The following is a 19,625-nucleotide window of genomic DNA, read 5'->3' as shown; positions in this document are numbered from 1 at the left end:
AATGGGCTAATGAGTGGGATACACTTTGACAAACATATAATTCACGTCCCAGTTTGGAGCGGGATGATGTGTGACATTTCATTCCTTTATTCAGAACAGGGTGAAATTTTAAAACTTATAAATTGTTCATTTATACAATTTTCCATTTAATATTTTGGACTGTTTGACCAAAGGTCACTGAAACCTTGGAAAGTGAAACTGCTAAGAGGGGACTACTATAAACTTAAAATTTTTTTGACCTATTAAATGTTAATTTTTATTCACTCTCTATGACTCCTTACGTTTTCTAGAAATGTGTACTTTTCATTTAGGCCTTTAACTACCTTGGCTAATGTCTGAGGATTTAAACCAAATAATCTTCTGTCCCTGTGTTGCACTAGAGACATAGATCATTTCCTACTCTGTCCTCAAAAAATTTAGAATGAATTATACTTTTTTGTTTCTTTAATAAACAGCACTGAGGTCAGTAAAAAGTAAGCTGCTTGCTCTAGGTAATATCTGTTCCTGGAAGTTAAGATGTGAACAAATTAACTATTTGACTTACCAAGAGTAACAGCTCTCCCATGAAGACTTGCTTCAAGACACTCGCCTCACTATGCATACTAATACAAAGTCATTATGTCAATATTACTTCCCAATATCAAATCACTCCTATCCTGTAAGGCTCACTTTAAACATCACCCAGTCCAGGATCTAAACCGTATAAATGCCCTCCTCTGTTTTCTAAGTCAGACATTACTAAGACTCTATCCAGATTTTGTTCTCCCTTACTATAGTAAGTCTACTAAATTTAGCTTTGCTCATCAACAGGTATTTTTCGTGGTCTTTTGGAGTATTCACAATTGATGAAGATTATTAAGACACTTATTATTTTAGTTCTCTTCCATGTCTGTACTTATTTCTATTTTTCATCACCTCTCTTTTTCCTTGACTGGTCTTGCAATGGTTTGTTAATCACGTTCAATTTTATGTTTCTTTTTCTGTCTCTGTTTCATTGAATTATAACTTTATATTTATTGTTTCCTTTCTACTTTTATATTTGCCCCATGGCTCTATTTTACAATTCTTTTTAATAAAATGCTCATTTTTAAAGATTTATCTTATTATTTTTATAGTGTATGAGTTAGTGGCTTTTAGTATACACAACACTGTATAATCCATTACCACTAATTCCAGAATATTTTCATAAGCTCAAAAAGAAATTTTATACCCATTACTAATCATTCCCCATTTACCTCACCAACCCCCCCACCCAAGACCCTGATAACAGCTAATCAACTTTATGTCTCTACAGATTTACCTATTCTGGGTTTTTTCATGTAAATGGAATCACACAATATGCTGCTTTTTGTTCTGACTTCTTTTATTTAGCATAATGTTTTCAAGGTTTTTGTATGTTGGAGATGTATCAATTCTTCATTCTTTTCATGACCAAATAATACTTTTTCATACCACACTGTTTATCCATTCATCAGTTCATACATATTTGAGTTGTTTCCATTTTTGGGCTCTTATGAATAATGCTGCTTTGAACACTGTTTCAAAGTCTATTTTATCTGCTTTTATTAATATAGCCACTCCAGCTCTCTTTTGGTAACTACTATCTACCTATCTCCATCATTTCACTTTTAATCTACTGGTGTCTTTGACTGTAAAATTTTCTTTGTGACAGTATGGTTTTTCATGGTTTTCTTCCTTCTGCCTTTGGTTGGATTATTTAATCAACTCACATTTAATGTTATTATTCGTAAAGCTGGATTTCCTTCTGCCTTTTTACTTTTTGTTTTCTATATACCATGACTTTTTTGACCCTTTATTACTCCTTTACTACTTGCTTTTGCATTATTACTGTAACATTTTAATTCCTTGAATGACATTTTTCACTATATTTTTGAGTTATTTGCTCTAGAGCTTACCGTATACATTTAAACTTATCAGAATCAGCTTCAGATGTATATTAACAATCCACTGAGATTAAAAATGTTACTACTAGATTGGCCATCATCAAAAACTCTAGAAACAATAAATGCTGGAGAGGGTGTGGAGAAAAGGGAACCCTCTTGCACTGCTGGTGGGAATGTAAATTGATACAGCCGCTATGGAGAACAGTATGGAGGTTCCTTAAAAAACTACAAATAGAACTACCATACGACCCAGCAATCCCACTCCTGGGCATATACCCTGAGAAAACCATAATTCAGAAAGACTCATGTACCAAAATATTCATTGCAGCTCTATTTACAATAGCCAGGACATGGAAGCAACCTAAGTGTCCATCAACAGATGAATGGATAAAGAAGATGTGGCACATATATACAATGGAATATTACTCAGCCATAAAAAGAAATGAAACTGAGTTATTTATAATGAGGTGGATGGACCTGGAGTCTGTCATACAGAGTGAAGTAAGTCAGAAGGAGAAAAACAAATACCGTATGCTAACACATATATATGGACTCTAAGGGAAAAAAATGTCATGAAGAGATTAGTGGTAGGACGGGAATAAAACACAGACTTACTCGAGCATGGACTTGAGGATATGGGGAGGGGGAAGGGTGGGCTGAGACGAAGTGAGAGAGTGGCAGGGACATATACACACTATCAAATGTAAATTAGATAGCTAGTGGGAAGCTGCTGCATAGCACAGGGAGATCACCTCTGTGCTTTGTGACCACCTAGAGGGGTGGGATAGGGAGGGTGGGAGAGAGGGTGATGCAAGAGGGAAGAGATATGGGAACATATGTATATGTATAACTGATTCAGTTTGTTGTAAAGGAAAAACTAACACTATTGTAAAACAATTATACTCCAATAAAGATGTTAAAAAAAAAAAAATATGTTACTACTATATAGATCAATTCCCTTTTCCTCTTTTTTGTACCATTATTATGCATATTACATTTATATATGCTACAAACCCAGTAATACATTGTAATAATTTTTACAATTATTATATTATTTATGTTAATTAAAGAACCTCAGATTAAAAGAGAGCAAGTATATGTTTATGGGGTTTGTTATATTTAACTTGTTTACCATTTATGGTTCTTTTCATTTGTCCCTGTGTGTTTCAGTTATCATCTGACTTAATTTCCTTAGTCCAGTACAGCTTTGCTCCCACCCACTCCTTTGTTTTATTAGCAAATATATTATATTTTTATATGTTAGGTCCCTGATAATATAATTACATATATTTTGTTTTATACAATTGCTTTTAACATCAGTTAAGGGAGGAAAGAAGAAAAATATAAACGTATACTGTTCTTTATAATTGCATAATTAACAGTGCTCTTTGTATTTTCATGATTTGCCAATTCCTGTCAACTGTTCTTTCAAAGAACTTTGCTTCAAAGTTGAACAAAGATATGGTGCAGTAACCAAAATAGGCAAATTGGGTTGCTGCTGATGCTTTTGTCTTGTCTCCAGAATGAACACACAGAAAGCAGAGCTGCTCTGGCTGACCCACAGAAATACAACCTGAAGTGAAGTCATCTCAGCTGAACTGCAGATCTATGAGCATGAGAAAAAATACCTAGTTTTATAAGTGACTGTGTTTTGTGCTGGTTTATTTTACAGTGAAATTGAGCAACGAATATTAGAAAGTGTATCATATATGTAACATTTAAAAAGCTTAAATAGCTGTATACAAATATACATCTGTATATTGTGCAGCTCAGATAACCTCTGTCATCTGAGAAGTTACATGGAAGTATGTATTGATGGGTAAGTAGTTGGAGAGGTTGATAAATAAATCAATAGAAAAATAACTAGATAACACTCTAGGGCATGCATTTTAAAAGTGCACAAGCAGTTTATGGAGAAAATTAAAAAGCTGACCTCAAAACTTCAGCACCTTGTCAAAATCAACATAAGCAAAATGATGTAACCCATACTGTCTCTTGCCCCAGATGACTTATTTCCACATTAAAATGTGGTATGAATACATGTAACTGTCAGATTCTGCAAGACAGGGGGAAACCAGCAAGCCAAGGGAATCTTGAAATTGTTGATTCGACTTCCCAGCCTTTGCCTACTAGAAGGGATCTGAAATACGTGGTGAGCAAGATAATCCTCAGTATACACACACACACATACACACAATTAAGTAAATCTTAGGAGAAAAAACCCAAGTGACCAATAAGCATGTGAGAAGATATTCACTCTTCTTAATCATCAAAGAAGCAAAATTAATACCACAAGAGTCTTCAGATTCAGAAAGTTCTTTAAAAATCTGTCAATACAATGATAATGATTATCATTTTACTGTGTCATTGGGAGTGTGAATTTTTATCCATATTTGGGGACAGAATTTGGCAATATATCTAAAGATGAACATGCATATAACCTATGATTCACCAATTATTTATATTTAAACTCTATAGTAAGTATTTCAAAAGTGTAGAATTGGACTTGTATATGAATATACACAGAGGCAGTGTTTTTAATCACAAAACCATTTAAATCAAATAAAATGTCCAACATGAAAATGTAAAAACATATTGCAATATGCCCTTACAATGAAATACCATAAAGCAGTGCAAATATAGTGAAGTATGACAACATGGATGGGTATCTAAACAGAAGACTAAGAAAATAAAAAGCATGTTGATGGCAATAATATTCTGTATAATAGCATTTAACACATTCAAAGTAATAACATATATTGGTTAAATGAAATACATACATATTAAAATCTTAAAACTGTGTGACTATGGCAGTCCGCTTTCAAAATGAGTGTTTGACCCTTTAGGAAAGAATGTCGGTGTGATCAGGAAGGGGTAAGCAGATACAAATATTTTATCAAAGTTTTATGATACAGGATGGGTAAAATATACTCATATTATTTTTTTTTTACTTGATATTCTGAGCTATTTTATCAAATACTAATAGAAAAAGAGGAAATCCAGCCTCCATGTTGGACTCTTTTAATAGTTTGCAATAACTTTTGGGTTATTCATACATGGGTAATATTTTGTAAATATGACTTTTTTGTTTTATATTTCAACAGTTTAACCCTCCCATTGTATTTTCTAGCTTACTACAGGGGCAATGATATGAAACAGCCTTATCTTCCTCTACATACGCAAAAATGTTTCTGTTGCCGCTTGCTGTTATCCATGAGACAAGTTAGCAATTTCCCAGAAAAAATATTTATCACAGAGGGCTGAATGTTTTACAAAAATTATCATATACTTACATACATTTACTAGATAATATAGCATATATTAGATATTAACCACTATTCAACTCTTAGGTAGGTTGATAGATGATAGATAAATAGATAATATATAGATAGTGAGGCTATCATAAGATTATCACCCTTTTATGGCTCAGTGTAATGTTTGGTACTAAGATTTTCTGATGTCGAAGTATCATCTTTTCCTGTATATACATTTTTTATATTGCTGAATTTGACTTACTATTGCAAATATTTTATAGGTGACATGAATTCATATTTTATGAAGTATACTTTTCCAAATAAAATATCCAGTTTATATTAACCTCATAAAGTTTTAATTAGAATCGTGTTTCATTATTCTCTGAGTTTGCATAACACAGGGTTTATTTTTTCTTTGAAGGTCTGCTCAAACTTGTATATAAAGCCATCTAGTGGTGGCCGTTTGGAAGGAATAATTCTGATTACAATGTTAATGTCATTTTTTATTCATTCAGAATTTCTATCTCTTCTTTAGTTAATTTTAATAATATATCTCTTCAAAATGTATTGACATTCTTTTATTTGTATTATTCTCTTATTATTTTAAAAAGCCTTACTTATTTGCCATAGCTATGTCCATTGAGTTAGTTCAAACAATCTGGGATCTTTCTCTTATTTTTTAACAGTTTTGTAGGATGTTGATTTGTTGGGGTGAGGTAGGGGAAGGTGAGACCAGTCTCAGAAAAAAAACCTCTTTCAGTTTTGTTTACCCTTCCTATATTTTTTTCTATTTTATTAATTCTGCAGATACTTTTATATTCTCCATTCTATTTTTCTTAGATTTGTTATAGTATTCCTTTTAAATAACTGTTTTATTAACACATGTATTCTCAAATAATAACTTCATTTTAAATACTACTTTGCCTAAGTCCTTAAGTTTTTATGTGTAATAATTTGCTATCACTTAAGTATTTATATATAATTGTAAATTGGTTTGTGTAATACTTTTAAATTTATAGAATTATAAATTAAGGACTTCCCTGGTGGTGCAGTGGTAAAGAATCTGCCTGCCAATGCCAGGGACACAGGTTCAAGCCCTGGTCTGGGAAGATACCACATGCAGAGGAGCAACTAAGCCCGGGTGCCACAACTACTGAGCCTGCACTCTAGAGCCCAGGAGCCACAACTACTAAAGCCCCCGCACCTAGAGCCCAAGATCCGCAATGAAAAGCCACCGCAATGAGAAGCCTGCAACCTGGAAAGAAGAATAGCCCCCGCTCACCACAACTACAGAAAGTCTGCGTGCCACAATGAAGATCCAATGCAGCCAAAAACAAATAGATAAATGAATTAATTATAAATTAATAAAATATTAATGTTTTTGCATGCCTTTTGTTATGTATAGATATTTTAATTGTACATGTAAAATGTATCATATTACTGGATAAATTATGTACAATTATGATCAACAGGAGCATATACCTTTATGATATCAATTCATAGAAATTCATTACATTGCATTAGGTTGGCTTGACAATTTTACTTTTGTGTGTGTGTGTGTGTGTGTGGTACGCGGGCCTCTCACTGTTGTGGCCTCTCCTGTTGTGGAGCACAGCCTCTGGACTCGCAGGCTCAGTGGCCATGGCTCACAGGCCTAGCCGCTCCACGGCATGTGGGACCTTCCCGGACCGGGGCACGAACCCACGTCCCCTGCATCAGCAGGCAGACTCTCAACCACTGTGCCACCAGGGAAGCCACAATTTTACTTTTTAAATTTACATTTGATCATGCAATGAATGAAAAGAATGTTAATTATCTGGTTTGGATTTCTACTACACACATACATATACACATTGCATGTGTATACATACATTCATATATAAATATACACATTGACATATGAGTATACATACACATATATAATCAAGCTTGGTGGAAAACATAATCGCTCACTACTTTTTAAATCATTCTTAATTGTACTAAGTTTTGTCTAGATGTTCTATATTTGTAAGATATTATAGCTAGTTCAAACTCTGTGATTGAAGGTTTGTTAAAACTGACAGCAACACTGAAAATTTGCTTTGTATATCACACTGCTGTCTAATATTATTATCTACATATGTGACTTAAATTTTGATTTATAAACTCCATTATTTTGTAATGTCCTTTTAAAACTGTTTTTGCCTTAAACTCTTTTTTGTCTAACATTAATGTACCTAACACACCACTTTATTATATTTTGTTTATTATTTGCCTGGCATTGGTCTTCTTTTTGTATATTTCAGACCTTTCTGTGAGGTTTTGTCATAGATATATTACCTACAAGCACCAAGTCGCTAGCTGACTTTATTTCTTCCCACACTACTGTGATATTCTTTTCATTTTTCCCGCACATTTAAGAATAAATTCATGTGGACATATATACGCTACCAAATGTAAAATAGATAGCTAGTGGGAAGCAGCCGCATAGCACAGGGAGATCAGCTCCATGCTTTGTGTCCACCTAGAGGGGTAGGATAGGGGGTGGGGGAGGGAGACGCAAGAGGGAAGGGATATGGGGATGTATATATATGTATAGCTAATTCACTTTATTATAAAGCAGAAACTAACACACCATTGCAAAGCAATTATACTCAAATAAAGATGTTAATAAAAAAAGAATAAATGCTTGATCAGCCTAGGGACCTTCAAGATGGCGGAGGAGTAGCACATGGAGATCACCTTCCTCCCCACAAATACATCAGAAATACATCTACATGTGGAACAACTCCTACAGAACACCTACTGAATGCTGGCAGAAGACCTCAGACCTCCCAAAAGGCAAGAAACTCCCCACATACCTGGGTAGGGCAAAAGGATAAAGAAAAAGCAGAGACAAAAGAATAGGGATGGGACCTGCACCTCTGGGAGGGAGCTGTGAAAGAGGAAAGGTTTCCACACACTAAGAAGCCCCTTCACTGGTGGAGACAGGGGGTCGTCAGGGGAAAGTTTCGGAACCACGGAGGAAAGCACCGCAATAGGCGTGCAGAGGGCAAAGCAGATTCCCACAGAGAGGATCGGTGCCAACCAGCACTCACCAGCCAAGAAGGAGAAGGAAACTGAGGTTCCAGCTTCAGAGGTCAGACCCCAGGGAGAGGACTAGGGTTGGCTGTGATTACACAGCCTGAGGGGGGCTAGTGCACCACAGCTAGCTGGGAAGGAGTCTGGGAAAAAGTCTGGATCTGCCGACGAGGCAAGACACCATTGTTTCAGGGTGTGTGAGGAGACAGGATTCAGAGCACCACCGAAACGAGCTCCAGAGATAGGCGCGAGCCACGGCTATCAGCGCAGACACCAGAGATGGGCATGAAACGCTAAGGCTGCTGCTGCAGCCACCAAGAAGCCTGTGTGCAAGAAGAGGTCACTATCCACACCTCCCCTCATGGGAGCCTGTGCAGAAAGATACTGCCGGGGTCCCATGACCCAGGGACACCTTCCCTGGGAGAACACAGGGACACCTCAGGCTGCTGCAACATCATTCCAGCCTCTGCCGCCAAATGCTCACCACGCATTCCACACCTCTCCCTCCCCAAAGTCTAAGTGAGCCAGAGCCCCCAGTCAGCTGCTACTTTAACCTCGTCCTGTCTGGGCAGGGAACAGATGCCCTCAGGTGACCTACAGGCAGAGGTAGGGCCAAATCCAAAGGTGAACCCCAGGAGCTGTGCGAACAAAAAAGAGGAAGGGAAATTTCTCCCAGCAGCCTAAGGAACAGAGGATTAAATCTCCACAATCAACTTTATGTACCCTGCCTCTGTGGAATACCTGAATAGACAATGAATCATCCCAAAATTGAGGCAGTGGACTTTGGGAGCAACTTAAGACTTGGGGTTTGCTTTCTGCATCTAATTTGTTTCCGGTTTTACATTTATCTTAACTTAGTATTTAGAATTTATTATCACTGGCAGATTTGTTTATTGATTTGGTTGCTCTCTTCCTTTTTTAAAAAAATATATAAGTATTATATATATATATATACACACACATATATAATTTTTCTCTTTTTGTGAGTGTGTATATGTATGCATTTTTGTGTGATATTGTCTGTATAGCTTTGCTGTTACCATTTGTCCTAGGATTCTGTCTTGGTTTATTTGTTGGTTGATTTTTTATTTTTATTATTTAGTATAGTTTTTTAGCACTTGTTATCATTGATAGATTTGTTTTTTGGTTTGGTTGCTCTCTTCTTTCTTCTTTTTCTTAATTACTTACATTTTTTTTTTTACTTTTCATTTATTTTTTATTTTAATAACTTCATTTTATTTATTTACTTTTTCTTTCTTATTTTCTTTTTTTTTCCTCCCTTTTCTTCTGAGCCATGTGGCTGACAGGGTCTTGGTACTCCAGCCTGGTGTCAGGACTGAGCCTCTGAGATGGGACAGCTGAGTTTAGGATGTTGGACCACCAGAGACCTCCCGGCCGCACGAAATATCAATCGGCAAGAGCTCTCCAGAGATCTCCATTTCAAAGCTAACACCCAACTACACAACAGTGGCCAGCAAACTCCAGTGCTGGATGCCTAATGCCAAACAACTAGCAAGACAGGAACACAACTCCACCCACAAGCAGAGAGGCTGTTTAAAATCATAATAAGGTCACAGACATGCCAAAGCACACTACTAGACCTACTAGACACGGTCCTGCTCACCAGAAAGACAAGATCCAGGCTCATCCACCAGAACATAGGCACCAGTCACCTCCACCAGAAAGCCTACACAACCATCTGAAAAAACCTTACGAACTGAGGGCAGACACCAAAAACAATGGGAACTACGAACATGCAGCCTGTGAAAAGGAGACCCCAAACACAGTAAGTTAAGCTAAATGAGAAGGCAGAGAAATACTCAGCAGATGAAGGAGAAAGGTAACAACCCACCAGACCTAATAAATGAAGAGGAAATAGGCAGTCTACCCGAAAAAGAATTCAGAATAGTGATAGTAAAGATGATCCAAAATCTTGGATACAGTATGAAGAACATACAAGAAACACTTAACAAGGACCTAGAAGACTAAAGAGCAAACAAACAATGATGAACAACACAATAAATGAAATTTAAAATTCTCTAGAAGGAATCAATAGCAGAATAACTGATGCAGAAGAACAGATTAGTGACCTGGAAGATAAAATAGTGGAAATAACTACTGCAGAGCAGAATTAAGAAAAAAGAATGAAAAGAATTCAGGACAGTCTCAGAGACCTCTGGGACAACAGTAAACACATCAACGTCTGATTTATAGGGGTCCCAGTAGAAGAAGAGGGGAAAAAAAAGGGACTGAGAAAATATGTGAAGGGATTATATTTGAAAACTTCCCTAATATGGGAAAGGAAATAGTCAATCAAGTCTAGGAAGTGCAGAGAGTCCCATACAGGATAAATCCAAAGAGTAACAAGCCAAAGCACATAAATCAAACTATAAAAAATTAAATACAAAGAAACAATATTAAAAGCAGCAAGGGAAAAGCAACAAATAACATACAAGGGAATCCCCATAATGTTAACAGCTAATCTTTCAGCAGAAACTCTGCAAGCCAGAAGGGAGCAGCAGGACATCTTTAAAGTGATGAAAGGGAAAAACATAAAAACAAGATTTCTCTATCCAACAAGGATCTCATTCAGATTTGAGAGAAAAATTAAAACCTTTACAGACACGCAAAAGCTAAGAGAATTCAGCACCACCAAACCAGCTTTACAACAAATTCTAAAGGAACTTCTCTAGGCAGGAAACACAAGAGAAGAAAAAGACCTACAATAACAAACCCAAAACAGTTAAGAAGATGGTAATAGGAACATACATATTGATAATTACCTTAACAGTAAATGGATTACATGCTCCAACCAAATGACAGAGACTGGCTAAATGGATACAAAAATAAGACCCAAATATATGTTGTCTTCAAGAGACACACTTCAGACCTAGGGACACATACAGACTGAAAGTGAGGGGATGGAAAAAGATATTCCATGCAAATGGAAATCAGAAGAAAGCTGGAGTAGCAATTCTCATATCAGACAAAATACATTTTAAAACAAAGACTATTACAAGAGACAAAGAAGGACACTACATAATGATCAAGGGATCAATCCAAGAAGAAGATACAACAATTGTAAACATTTATGCACTCAACATAGGAGCACTTCAATACATAAGGCAAATGCTAACAGCCATAAAAAGGGAAGTCAACAGTAACACAAACATAGTAGGGACTATGTATCTCCAATTCCACCAATGGACTGATCATCCAAAATGAAAATAAATAAGTAAACACAAGCTTTAAATGATACATTAAACAACATGGATTTAACTGATATTTATAGAACATTCCATCCCAAAAGAACAGAATGCACTTTCTTCTCAAGTGCTCATGGAACATTCCCCAGGATAGATCATATCTTAGGTCACAAATCAAGCCCTGGTAAATTTAAGAAAATTGAAATCGTATCAAGTACCTTTTCTGACCACAACACTATGAGACTAGGTATCAATTACAGGAAAAAAACTGTAAAAAACAGAAACACATGGAGGCTGAACAATACACTACTAAATAACCAAGAGGTCAGTGAGGAAATCAAAGAGGAAATCAAAAAATACCTAAAAACAAACGACAATGAAAGCACGACAACCCCAAACCTATGGGATGCAGCAAAAGCAGTTCTAAGAGGGAAATTTATAGCAATACAATCCTACCTCTAGAAACAAGCAAGATCTCATATAAAAAACCTAACATTACACCTAAAGCAATTAGAGAAAGAAGAACAAAAACCTCCCAAAGTTAGCAGAAGGAAAGAAATCATGAAGATTAGAGCAGAAGTAAATGAAAAAGAAATGAAGGAAATGAGAGGCAAGATCAATAAAAGTAAAAGCTGGTACTTTGAGAAGATAAACAAAATTGATAAACCATTAGCCAGACTCATCAAGAAAAAAAGGGAGAAGACTCAGATCAAGAGAATTAGAAATGAAAAAGGAGAAGTAACAACTGACACTGCAGAAATACAAAGGATCATGAGAGATTACTACAAGCAACTATATGCCAGTAAAATGGACAACCTGGAAGAAATGGACAAATTCTTAGAAGAGCACAACCTTCCGAGACTGAAACAGGAAGAAATAGAAAATATAAACAGACCAATCACAAGCACTGAAACTGTGATTAAAAATCTTCCAACAAACAAAAGCCCAGGACCAGATGCCTCCACAGGCGAATTCTATCAAACATTTAGAGAAGAGTTAACATCTATCCTTCTCAAACTCTTCCAAAAAACAGCAGGAAGAGGAACATTCCCAAACTCATTCTATGTAGCCACAATCACCCTGATCCCAAAACCAGACAAAGATGTCACAAGAAAAGAAAACTACAGGTCAGTAACACTGATGAACATAGGTGCAAAAATCCTCAACCAAATACTAGCAAACAGAATCCAACAGCACATTAAAAGGATCATACACCATGATCAAGCGGGGTTTATCCCAGGAATGCAAGGATTCTCCAATATATGCAAATCAATCAATGTGATAAACCATTTTAACAAATTGAAGGAGAAAAACCATATGATTATCTTAATACATGCAGAAAAACTTTCTGACAAAATTCAGCAGCCATTTACGATGAAAACCCTCCAGAAAGTAGGCATAGAGGGAACCTACCTCAACATAATAAAAGCCATATATGACAAACACACAGCCAACATCGTTCTCAATGATGAAAAATTGAAACATTTTCTACTAATATAAGGAACAAGACAAAGTTGCCCACTCTCACCACTGTTATTCAACATAGTTTTGGAAGTTTTAGCCACAGCAATCAGAGAAGAAAAAGAAATAAAAGGATCCAAATCAGAAAAGAAGAACTAAAACTGTCACTGTTTGCTGATGACATGATACTATACTTAGAGAATCCTAAAGATGCTACCACAAAACTACTAGACCTAATCAAAGTATTTGGTAAAGCAGCAGGATACAAAATTAATGCACAGAAATCTCTTGCATTCCTACACACTAATGATGAAAACTCTGTAAAGAAATTAATGAAACACTCCCATTTACCATTGCAACAAAAAGCAACAAATACCTAGGAATAAACCTACCTAAGGAGACAAAAGACATGTATGCAGAAAACTGTAAGACACTGATGAAAGAAATTAAAGATGATACAAACAGATGAAGAAATATACCATGTTCTTGGATTGGAAGAATCAACATTGAGAAAATGACTATACTACCAAAACAATCTACAGATTTACTGCAATCCCTATCAAGCTACCAGTGGCGTTTTTCACAGAACTAGAACAAAATATTTCACAATCTGTATGGAAACAAAAAAGACCCTGAATAGCCAAAGCAATCTTGAGAAAGAGAATCAGCTGGAGGAATCAGGCTCCCGGAATTCAGACTATACTACAAAGCTACAGTAATCAAGACAGTATAGTTGGCACAAAAACAGAAATATAGATTAATGGAACAGGATAGAAAGCCCATAGATAAACCCATGCACATATGGTCACCTTATCTTTGATAAAGGAGGCAAGAATATACAGTGGAGAAAAGACAGCCTCTTCAATAAGTGGTGCTGAGAAAACTGGACAGCTACATGTAAAAGAATGAAATTAGGACACTCCCTAACACCATACACAAAAATAAACTCAAAATGGATTAAAGACCTAAATGTAAGGCCAGACACTATAAAACTCTTAGATGAAAACATAGGCAGAACACACTATTATATATTTCACAGCAAGATCCTTTTTGACCCCCCCCCACCTAGAGAAATGGAAATAAAAACAAAAATAAACAAATGGGACCTAGTGAAACTTAAAAGCTTTTGCACAGCAAAGGAAACCATAAACAAGATGAAAAGATAATCCTCAGAATCTGAGGAAATATTTGCAAATGAAGCAACTGACAAAGGATTAATCTCCAAAATTTATAAGCAGCTCATGAAGCTCAATACCAAAAAAACAACCCAGTCCAAAAATGGGCAGAAGACCTAAATAGACATTTCTCCTAAGAAGATACACAGATTGCCAACAAACACATGAAAGAATGCTCAACATCATTAATCATTAGAGAAATGCAAATCAAAACTACAATTAGGTATCACCTCACACTGGTCAGAATGGCCATCATCAAAAAATTCTACAAACAATAAATGTTGGAGAAGGTGTGGAGAAAAGGGAACCCTCTTGCACTGCTGGTGGGAATGTAAATTGATACAAACACTATGGAACACAGTAGGGAGGTTCCTTAAAAAACTAACATAGAACTACCATACGACCCAGCAATCCCACTACTGGGCATATACGCTGAGAAAACCATAATTCAAAAAGAGTCATTTACCAAAATGTTCAGTGCAGCTCTATTTACGACAGCCAGGACATGGAAGCAACCTAAGTGTCCACTGACAGATGAAAGGATAAATAAGATGTGGCACATATATACAGTGGAATATTACTCAGCCGTAAAAAGAAACGAAACTGAGTTATTTGTAGTGAGGTGGATGGACCTAGAGACTGTCATACAGAGTGATGTAAGTCAGAAAAAGGAAAACAAATACCGTATGCTAACACATATCTATGGAATTAAAAACAAAGGTTCTGAAGAATCTATGGGCAGGACAGGCATAAAGACACAGATGTAGAGAATGGACTTGAGGACATGGGGAGAGGGAAGGGTAAGCCGGAACAAAGTGAGTGAGTGGCATGGACATATATACACTACCAAATGTAAAACAGATAGCTAGTGGGAAGCAGACGCATAGCACAGGGAGATCAGCTCAGTGCTTTGTGTCCACCTAGTGGTGGGATAAGGAGCGTGGGAGCGAGACACAAGAGGGAGATATGGGGATATATGTATATGTATAGCTGATTCACTGTGTTATATAGCAGAAAGTAACACACCATTGTAAATCAATTATACTCCAGTAAAGATGCTAAAAAAAAAGAAAAAGGCAAAAAAAGGTATAAATGCTTAACACTTATTCTGGTTACTGACTTACTTAGGCCTTTTTTTTTTTTGTACTCTATTTCCTATTTTCTTATTTCCATTGTTTTATTCACTTTCTTTTTTTCTGTATTTCAAACTTGTAGAAAGCTATTTCTATTTATGTGTGTGTTTGTTTTTAATTTTTAAATACAACATATAGACCCGGAAATTTTTTTACAAAGTCAAACTATTTCAAATTATATCCTCCTGGTATATATCAAGAAGATGTAAGATATTTAAAGTGAGCATTGAGCAGTTCTCCATCTTATTACTATTTATTTTCTAGCTTTACTTTCATTGTGCAAAACAATTTATTTTTCATTGTCAACACAAAATAAAAATTGCTCACATGATTTAAAATTCCTGTATTCACCACTCTTATGATTTATGACTCCTGTATTGAGAGTCTATCCATGATAAAATTATTTTCTTTATATATCAGCAAATGTTTTATTTTGCTTTCTCTCTTTACTGATAGTGTAACTGCGTATACAATTTTAATTTACAATAAGTTTCCCACTGTGACTGATAGGTATTAACAAACTGCATTGTTTTTTCTACTTTTGTTTATGAGAAGTATGTCAGCTAATTAGTATTACTTTGTCATCAACTTGCTTACTTTTATGGTAGTTTGTAAGATTTTCTTTCTTGATATTTTATAGTTTTCCTAAAATACAGGTGGATTTGGATTTACTAATTTTTTAAAAACTGCCTTGGTTTTCAGAGTCTTTGAAATCAAAAGGCATAACTGTTTTTAATTTTCAGAATGCTCATATATTATCTCTTTATATATTACTTTCCCATCATCTTCTATAGTTACTTATAAATGTTTGATGGGACTTTTCAATCTGTCTTCCATATTTCTTAATGGCCCTTTTATATTTGATTTCAGTTTCTCTCTGGCAGTTTGGTTTGCATGTTGAAAATAAAATTGCTTAAATGTGAAGCAAGAAAAAATAAAACCAAAGTCCATGCTCCATAGAAATGATTCTATCAGATTTCTATCAGATTGCTCCACTTCCTCCTTCTCCCTAAACTTTTGCTGATAAAAGTAAAATAAAGTAATAATAATAATAAATACCTACTATCTAGGCAAACAGGCATGTATCAAATTTTGGCTCTATCATCTGGTTGTGTCATAAAATAGAAGGCAATGTTCACCTTAGATGTAACAGGGACACAGATGAGTCTTCAGTCCCTTCAATGTGTGATGTACTCCTGAAAGTAACAAGATGTGGGATTTTAAACCATTGTGTATACACAAGTCTACCTTCAGGAAGAACACAGTGCATTATGCTTAAAAAAATATAAAAGGGACTAATAATTATCGATCATGATGTGTGTTGGGACATATGCTTACATGCATTTTCCCATTTAATTCTCACAGCCTTCACAGATGTGGATGTAATGTTCCTCATTTCATAGAGGGGATAAGTGATACAGTCAATAAGACTAAAAAAATCCTCACAGAAATAAGAATAAAAATAACCAGGTTTTGAACCCAAATCTTTCTAACTACAAAATGAACTAAAAAAGTAACTGAAGTTATGTCTGAAGTTCTGAACAAAAACTTGCTAAGAGTTTTAATGAAAATGAACATATTATAATAAAGCTTCAACTGAAAAATAGCTATACCACAGTAAAAATCAGCACATAGCTAAAATGCCAGGCACACCTAGCCTTGGCCTGCGAGCCTGAGAGAAAGTTCTTGAGCCCTACTTTTAATTCAGAACAGTTGCGACTATGGAGTATTCTGTAAATCCACCTATTACATGAGCAAATATGGCATTGCTGGCTTCAGAACACAGACTACCAGAGTGCACATATGACAGAAAACTTAAAGTGGAAGAGGAAGAGTAGAGCCTACTCCCTCCTTTAACACAGTAAACATAAATAAATACATACATACATACACAGCCCTTAACTGACTTTAGCCCAGAAAATGTTCCAATCAAATTAACTGCCCTCCGAAACAGAGGGGCTAATCTTATGGGCAGATATTCCCCCAGCATTGACCTAAAACAAGTCAGAAGAGGAGAGGAAAAGATCCCTATTCCACTAGGGGGATTTAACAGATATTGAGTGTATGTCCATATATTATCAGGCACTTTCAGCATGTATTTTTTAAAAGCCCTCACAAAATACATTAAGGCAGATTTTGTAATTATATACCTGACAAGGGTAAGAATTGTGAGGCTCAATATATTACAAATTTCCGAAGTTCACAGCCATTAAGTTGAAGAGACGGGTTTAGAAACATAGTTAATCTGCCTTCAAGACTGTAATATTCCTCCTATATTGTTCTTCCTCTTTTTAGGACAACAAAGTCTTGAACTGAGTCTGAAGGCAGGAATGGGTTAAAATAGGAAGAGGAGGTTGTGCGTTTAGTTCATTACAGGCCTATGTTAACATCACAGTAGGGTCAATGAGTGTAGGTTATTCTGATCAAACCGTCCTAATGAATTGGATGACAATGGATTTTGAGGATTAAAAGGACAATTAAGTTGAGAAAAGAAGACACCATTTTCATCCTTTCTTGTTTCTGTTGTAAAGGAAAATTGTCTTTGATTGCAGAGAAATATTTCTGAAAACGTGCTATGAGAAAAAGCTGTATTGGGACTAAAGGTACAACTGTGAAATATAATAACCATTCTTTATGGAGATTTAATTTTTATGGGAAAGTTAAACATTGAACAAGTAATCAATAGGGTGATAAGATAAACCACAAAGAAAAATTGAAGGTGCTATGAGAATATATGTCAAGAGAAATTAATCCAGTGGGAATCAATAAGAGCTTTCTGAAGCAAATGATGATTAAACTATCAGATTAAAAAGTAAATAACTATTAACTAAAAGTAAAGTTTGGAAACAGTTGTTGCAGATAAAGGGAGAGTGAAATAATTTAGGAACATATGTTACATTTCTGAAAGATGTGGAGATCCCATCCTGAGGGGTTTGACCATAGATTTTTGGGAGCTGCAAGCCAGGAACCACGGACAAAGACCAAATATATATGAGAAATATATTTTCCTCAACTGAATGACCAAATATATGTTTCTTATATTGCAAAGGAGAGTGTTGTTTCACAGTATTAACTTCAAAGTAATACAAAAGGGTTTTTTTTTAAAATAAAAGGTCATTATTTCATAAAACAGTTATTAAATCCTACAGTATGTCATATACATCCAAGGAGAAATAATGCAATTATATAAAAATGAATAAAATAATTACATTTTTGATAGAAACCACAAAGGAAAGAAATATAGTACTGATTTAATATAACATAAATAAAATGGCGTGACTTGTAAGTTGGACATGATGTAAGAGATATGATTTTCTAGTGGTAATGTCAGACAAAAGGACAAGGAAAGGAAAGATAAGCTCCCTCAGTCTTGCTTTATAGGACATAAGAAAATACACCAGACACATTTGAGGAAACTGGAGAGAAATAGTGTCTTCAGCAAAAACAAAGAGGTGATAAGAAGACCAATCAGTAAGTTGGCTGAGAACATAGAGCAGTGTGTCAATCATGAAAGAGAAACACTAACAGAAGGGTTCAGGAAGGAGTAAACTATTGGAGAGTTTTGTTGGGGTAAAGAATATAGGAGTTTGCATTGGATATACATGATGGAACACAAGGAAAAAGAACTTATCAGAATCCGTTGACATTTGGTTTACAATAATAAATGGATTATCAATATAAACTCTAAGAATTCTGCTATATCCTGAAAGTAATTCCTGGAGGTTGTGATTCTGGTATGAGTGTAGCTTTTTCTTAAAGAAGAGAAGGGACATATGACAGGGAGAACCCTGGCTAGCAGACTGGAGTAGATGCATCACCTAGTACCTCTTGTTTTTCTTTTTTTAAATTTTTTATTTTCTACTGGAGCATAGTTGATTAACAATGTTGTGTTAGTTTCAGGTGTACAGAAAAGTGATTCAATTATACACATACATGTACCTATTCTTTTTCAAATTTTTTTACTATTTAGGTTATTACAGAATATTGAGCAGTGTTCCCTGTGCTATACAGTACGTCCTTGTTAGTTATCTATTTTAAATATAGCAGTGTGTACATAAGCATTAAAAATACACCAGTCAGTAAAACCAAAAGAAGATCCTTTCAGCTTACAGAGAAAAGACAGACAAAATATATTATGAAGATAATATGTAATGATGACTGTATATGCTATAAAGACAGAAATGATGATAGATATTGACAGAAATGGTAGAAAGTTGCTATTTTTCTTGAGGTAATTACAGAAAGTCCCTCATTCCTTCCTGGCTGCCACCACCACGTGTATGTCCATAAAGTGACATCTGAATGAACACAGACAGCCTTAAAGCAGATGAGTGACAAATCACAACTGTATTTAGAAGAATAGGTTCAAACAGAGAAAACATCAAGTGAACATTTCTAGAGGTTAAAGGATGCTTGGCGTGTTGAAGAACCA

This window comes from Kogia breviceps, chromosome 2 (genome assembly GCF_026419965.1).
Source record: "Kogia breviceps isolate mKogBre1 chromosome 2, mKogBre1 haplotype 1, whole genome shotgun sequence".
In the NCBI taxonomy this organism is placed as follows: domain Eukaryota; kingdom Metazoa; phylum Chordata; class Mammalia; order Artiodactyla; family Physeteridae; genus Kogia; species Kogia breviceps.
This window is presented reverse-complemented; position numbering follows the sequence as displayed.